Raw genomic sequence first — 7,039 nt, 5'->3', positions numbered from 1 at the left:
GGTGCGTGGCGGCGTACTTGCGCTTGCGCTCCAACACTTGCACTAGCGACGGCTGGACTGTGCGGTGCGAGACATTGCTGGATGGGGCCGAGGACAGCGGAGGTGAGGGTGTGGGTGCAGGCCATGAGACGGTCGTGCCTGTGTCCTGAGAGGGGGGTTGGATCTCAGTGGCAGGTTGGGGCACAGGGGGAGAGGCAGCGGTGCAAACCGGAGGCGGTGAACGGCCTTCGTCCCACCTTGTGGGGTGCTTGGCCATCATATGTCTGCGCATGCTGGTGGTGGTGAGGCTGTTGGTGGTGGCTCCCCGGCTGATCTTGGCGCGACAAAGGTTGCACACCACTGTTCGTCGGTCGTCAGGCGTCTCGGTGAAAAACTGCCAGACCTTAGAGCACCTCGGCCTCTGCAGGGTGGCATGGCGCGAGGGGGCGCTTTGGGAAACACTTGGTAGATTATTCGGTCTGGCCCTGCCTCTACCCCTGGCCACCGCACTGCCTCTTGCAACCTGCCCTGCTGCTGCCCGTGCCTCCCCCTCTGAAGACCTGTCCTGTGTAGGCGTTGCACACTAGGTGGGGTCAGTCACCTCATCGTCCTGCTGCTCTTCCTCCGAATCCTCTATGCGCTGCTCCCTCGGACTTACTGCCCTTACTACTACCTCACTGCAAGACAACTGTGTCTCATCGTCATCGTCCTCCTCACCCACTGAAAGGTCTTGAGACAGTTGCCGGAAGTCCCCAGCCTCATCCCCCGGACCCCGGGAACTTTCCAATGGTTGGGCATCAGTGACCAACCATTTAACAGGTGAAGGCGTCAGGTTTGTCTGATGGGTTTCTTTAAAAGTCTCGATTTTGGGGAACCTACCTCATACAGCAAGAATCCCCTAATAAATTATCATTCAATCTCCACATGTTGTTCCCTCCCCCATTACTGTATCCCAGTAGAGCTCCGTAGATAGGTGCATGGTCCTACCACAAGAAGCAGCCAATAGAACCCCTAGGGGCAAAATCCAAAAGACCAAGGGATATAAATAAATAATCCAGCCTCCCATAACTATTATGTGCAGCTGAATGATAACTATAATCTCTGGTCCCAGAATGGAGTAGCCTCCACAAATCTACAAGCTGCAACTCAGTTAGTCGTCTGCGTATTCTACGTAAGGCAGTCAGGGAGGTACTGGACTTACCCGAAGAAGCATCCAACCTTGGATCCAGGGTCAGGTTGAAGTCTCTTTTTTTCTCAGGATGAGTACTATGGTACCATTCAATAAAGTATCAGATTCTTTAGGAAGATCAAGGGCAAATCAAGACGCCAAAATAGTAAAGGCCATGTTGTTTCCCCCTCCATATGAGAATTATTTTTCTTATGTTTGGTTGTTCTTTACTTTAATATTCTAGATTTATTTCTGTGAGCCTATTTCTGAAAAAATTGCCTAATAATATTCTATAGAAGGGAACTTTATAGTTTCTTCCTCCAGAGAGGTCGTTTATTAATATATTAATAATGGTCTAAATGGTCGCAGTGTTGGGGCGGCCATTTCCTACGCCTGAAATTCAAAGTTTTTTTTTCTCTATTTTTTCTCTTTGCCCCACTGAGTTGATGCCACAATGTGGCGGTTCTGTTCCAGACTATAGTCAGAATTCCACTCTAGAACATAGGGTCTGTATATCCCAATCGAATGTTTTTCTGTCTTTATAATTTTTTCTGAGTTTCCTTTCCCTTTTTTCTTTTTCTCCTCTTCTTTTTTTCCTTTTGTTTTCGGCCTCGGCCATCTCAGTGTTAAATACTTAAAAAAAACTTTTTTAAATGGATAAAATGTTCCCTACCCTTCTGGAGAACCCTTCCCTATTGATGCCTAGTGCTGTGATCCCTTTTGTGATAGAAAGTATTGAATCGCGTGTAGCCCACCCTGGTGTAGAATGGAGCTATAAAGCGTCTCCACATCCAGGGTGGCGATAAGCGTCCCCTGGGGTACTGAGATGCCCTCAAGCTGTCTGAGGAGGTCCATCATGTCCCTAACGTACAAAGGGAGCGCTGTAACAAAGGGTCAGAGGAATTGATCAATGTATATACTTGCATTCTCAGTTAAGTTTCTGATCCCCAGCACAATTGGGTGGCCCTTTAGGGGATCCAGCCCTTTGTGTATTTTTGGTACCATGTACAACGTAGCCGTTCTAGGGCTTAGCGGGGTCCAAAACTTTAGCTCCGTGTCCTTGATACATCCACAACTCTTTCCTTCTGTGAGAAAATCTTTCAATGCCTGTACAAAGGATTTTCTGGGATCTGTTTTTAGGATAGTGTACGTGTTCCTATTCTGCAAGATAGCAGTACACATTTTGACATATTGCGAATTGTCCAAAATCACTATGTCGCTACTAGAGATGAGCGAACGTGCTCGTCCGAGCTTGATATTCGTGCGAATATCAGGGTGTTCGGGATGCTCGTTACTCGTAACGAGTACCACGCGGTGTTCCGGTTACTTTCAGTTTCCTCTCTGAAACGTTAGCGCGCTTTTCTGGCCAATTGAAAGACAGGGAAGGCATTACAACTTCCCCCTGTGACGTTCAAGCCCTATACCACCCCCCTGCTGTGAGTGGCTGGGGCGATCAGATGTCACCCGAGTATAAAAATCGGCCCCTCCCGCGGCTCGGCTCAGATGCCTTGTGAGTTAGCTGAGGGACAGTGATGCTGGTGCCGGAGCTGCTGTAGGGAGAGCGTTAGGAGTTAGTGTAGGCTTCAAGAACCCCAACGGTCCTTCTCAGGGCCACATCTAATAGTGTGCAGTACTGTGTTAGCACTGTAATTTTTTTTTTTTTTTCAAAATTGGATCTGCTGAGCATTGCGCCCTGCAATAGGGACAGAAGTGGTGGTTAGGCAGGGAGAGTGTTAGCAGTGAGTGTAGGCTTCAAGAACCCCAACGGTCCTTTCTAGGGCCACATCTATTCGTGTGCAGTACTGTCCAGGCTGCTGTTAACAGTGTTGCATTTTTTTTTATCTCAAAACCGGCTGTGCAGACCATTGCACCCGGCATTAATACTACAGGGATAGAATTGTGTAGGCAGGGCCAGAAGACATACATTATTCATTGAATAGACGCAGTGTGGCTTGTCCTTTGAAAAACAAGGGAAAAAATTCTATTTCGCCTGCCTCTGACAGTCCTCAGGGCTCTGGGTACGTGTGTGCTGCGTGCAGAACGTTAAAAATAATCAGACGCAGCCAGCTACGTTTTACTGCAGGCTTGCGCCAATTTTTTTCCTGCATGGGAAATCCCTGATCTGCTGTAGCGAATAACTTTGCATCACTGCAGTTCTCTGACACATTTGCAGGGCCACAACACAGTTATTAAACTTAGTAGTGTTCATTGAATACACGCAGTGTGGCTTGTCCTTTTGAAAAACAAGGGAAAAAATTCTATTTTGGCTGCAGGCTTGCGCCAATTTTTTTCCTGCATGGGAAATCCCTGATCTACTGTAGCGAATAACTTTGCATCACTGCAGTTCTCTGACACATTTGCAGGGCCACAACACAGTTATTAAACTTAGTAGTATTCATTGAATACACGCAGTGTGGCTTGTCCTTTTGAAAAACAAGGGAAAAAATTCTATTTTGGCTGAAGGCTTGCGCCAATTTTTTTCCTGCATGGGAAATCCCTGATCTACTGTAGCGAATAACTTTGCATCACTGCAGTTCTCTGACACATTTGCAGGGCCACAACACAGTTATTAAACTTAGTAGTATTCATTGAATACACGCAGTGTGGCTTGTCCTTTGAAAAACAAGGGAAAAAATTCTATTTTGGCTGCAGGCTTGCGCCAATTTTTTTCCTGCATGGGAAATCCCTGATCTACTGTAGCGAATAACTTTGCATCACTGCAGTTCTCTGACACATTTGCAGGGCCACAACACAGTTATTAAACTTAGTAGTATTCATTGAATACACGCAGTGTGGCTTGTCCTTTTGAAAAACAAGGGAAAAAATTCTATTTTGGCTGCAGGCTTACAGTCCTCAGGGCTCTGGGTACATGTGTGCTGCGTGCAGAACGTTAAAAAAAATCAGACGCAGCCAGCTACGTTTTACTGCAGGCTTGCGCCACTTTCTTTCCTGCCTGGGAAATCAAATCACTGGTAATACACCATGCTGAGGGGTAGGGGTAGGCCTATAGGACGTGGACGCGGGCGAGGACGCGGAGGCCCAAGTCAGGCTGTGGGCACAGGCCGAGCCAGTGCGGTGTCCAGGGGTAGAGGCAGGGCCAGACCGAATAATCCACCAACTGTTTCCCAAAGCGCCCCCTCGCGCCATGCCACCCTGCACAGGTCAAGGTGCTCTATGGTGTGGCAGTTTTTCACAGAGACGCCTGACGACCGACGAACAGTGGTGTGCAACCTTTGTCGCGCCAAGATCAGCTGGGGAGGCACCACCAACAGCATGCGCAGGCATATGATGGCCAAGCACCCCACAAGGTGGGACGATGCCCGTTCACCGCCTCCGGTTTGCACCACTGCCTCTCCCCCTGTGCCCCAACCTGCCACTGAGATCCAACCCCCCTCTCAGGACACAGGCACTACCGTCTCCTGGCCTGCACCCACACCCTCACCTCCGCTGTCCTCGGCCCCATCCAGCAATGTCTCTCAGCGCAGCGTCCAGACGTCGCTAGTGCCACAGTTTGAGCGCAAGCGCAAGTACGACGCCACGCACCCGCACGCTCAAGCGTTAAACGTGCACATTGCAAAATTGATCAGCCTAGAGATGCTGCCGTATAGGCTTGTGGAAACGGAGGCTTTCAAAAGCATGATGGCGGCGGCTGCCCCGCGCTACTCGGTTCCCAGTCGCCACTACTTTTCCCGATGTGCCGTCCCAGGTCTGCACGACCACGTCTCCCGCAACATTGTACGCGCCCTCACCAACGCGGTTACTGCCAAGGTCCACTTAACAACAGACACGTGGACAAGCACAGGCGGGCAGGGCCACTATATCTCCCTGACGGCACATTGGGTGAATTTAGTGGAGGCTGGGACAGAGTCAGAGCCTGGGACCGCTCACGTCCTACCCACCCCCAGAATTGCGGGCCACAGCTCGGTGGTGGTATCTGCGGCGGTGTATGCTTCCTCCACTAAAGCACCTTCCTCCTCCTCCTCCTCCAACGCAACCTCTGTCTCGCAATCAAGATGTGTCAGCAGCACGTCGCCAGCAGTCGGTGTCACGCGGCGTGGCAGCACAGCGGTGGGCAAGCATCAGCAGGCCGTGCTGAAATTACTCAGCTTAGCAGAGAAGAGGCACACGGCCCACGAACTGCTGAAGGGTCTGACAGAGCAGACCGACCGCTGGCTTGCGCCGCTGAGCCTCCAACCGGGCATGGTCGTGTGTGACAACGGCCGTAAGCTGGTGGCGGCTCTGCAGCTCGGCAGCCTCACGCACGTGCCATGCCTGGCCCACGTCTTTAATTTGGTGGTTCAGCGCTTTCTGAAAAGCTACTCCCACTTGTCATACCTGCTCGGAAAGGTGCGCCAGCTCTGCGCACATTTCCGCAAATCCCACACGCACGCTGCCACCCTGCGGACACTGCAACATAGGTTTAATCTGCCAGTGCACCGACTGCTGTGCGACGTGCCCACACAGTGGAACTCTACGCTCCACATGTTGGCCAGACTCTATGAGCAGCGTAGAGCTATAGTGGAATACCAACTCAAACTTGCGCGGCGCAGTGGGAGTCAGCCTCCTCAATTATTTACAGAAGAGTGGCCCTGGTTGGCAGCCATCTGCCAGGTCCTTGGAAAATTTGAGGAGTCTACCCAGGTGGTGAGCGGCGATGCTGCAATCATTAGCGTCACCATTCTTCTGCTATGCATCTTGAGAAGTTCCCTGCAAAGCATAAAGGCAGCCGCTTTGCGCTCGGAAACGGAGGCGGGGGAAGACAGTATGTCGCTGGATAGTCAGAGCACCCTCCTGTCTATATCTCAGCGCGGTGAGGAGGAGGAGGAGGAGGAAGAAGATGAGGAGGAGGGGGAAGAGACATCTTGGCCCACTGCTGACGGTACCCATGCTGCTTGCCTGTCATCCTTTCAGTGTAAATGGCCTGAGGAGGAGGAGGATCCTGAAAGTGATCTTCCTAGTGAAGACAGCCATGTGTTGCGTACAGGTACCCTGGCACACATGGCTGACTTCATGTTAGGATGCCTTTCTCGTGACCCTCGCGTTGCACGCATTCTGGCCACTACGGATTACTGGGTGTACACACTGCTCGACCCACGGTATAAGGAGAGCCTTTGCACTCTCATTCCCGAAGAGGAAAGGGGTTCGAGAATGATGCTATACCACAGGGCGCTGGTGGACAAACTGATGGTAAACTTCCCATCCGACAGCGCTAGTGGCAGAAGGCGCAGTTCCGAGGGCCAGGTAGCAGGGGAGGCACAGAGATCAGGCAGCATGTACAGCGCAGGCAGGGGAACATTCTCCAAGGCCTTTGCCAGCTTTATGGCTCCCCAGCAAGACTGTGTCACCGCTCCCCAGTCAAGGCTGAGTCGGCGGGAGCACTGTAAAAGGATGGTGAGGGAGTATGTAGCCGATCGCACGACCGTCCTCCGTGACGCCTCTGCCCCCTACAACTACTGGGTGTCGAAGCTGGACACGTGGCCTGAACTCGCGCTGTATGCCCTGGAGGTGCTTGCTTGTCCTGCGGCTAGCGTCTTGTCAGAGAGTGTGTTTAGTGTGGCTGGGGGAATCATCACGGATAAGCGTACCCACCTGTCAACCGACAGTGCCGACAGGCTTACACTCATCAGGATGAACAAAGCCTGGATTTCCCCAGACTTCTCTTCTCCACCAGCGGACAGCAGCGATACCTAAGCAATACGTAGGCTGCGCCCGCGGATGGAAGCATCGTTCTCTCTCACCATCCAAAACGGGGACATTTCTGCGTCATCAATCTGTGTATAATATTCCTCCTCCTCCTCCTCCTGCTCCTCCTCCTGAAACCTCACGTAATCACGCCGAACGGGCAATTTTTCTTAGGGCCACAAGGCTCACTCATATAATTTTTCTTTTTTT

The sequence above is a fragment of the Eleutherodactylus coqui genome, chromosome 3 (genome assembly GCF_035609145.1).
Source record: "Eleutherodactylus coqui strain aEleCoq1 chromosome 3, aEleCoq1.hap1, whole genome shotgun sequence".
Taxonomy (NCBI): Eukaryota; Metazoa; Chordata; class Amphibia; order Anura; family Eleutherodactylidae; genus Eleutherodactylus; species Eleutherodactylus coqui.
This window is presented reverse-complemented; position numbering follows the sequence as displayed.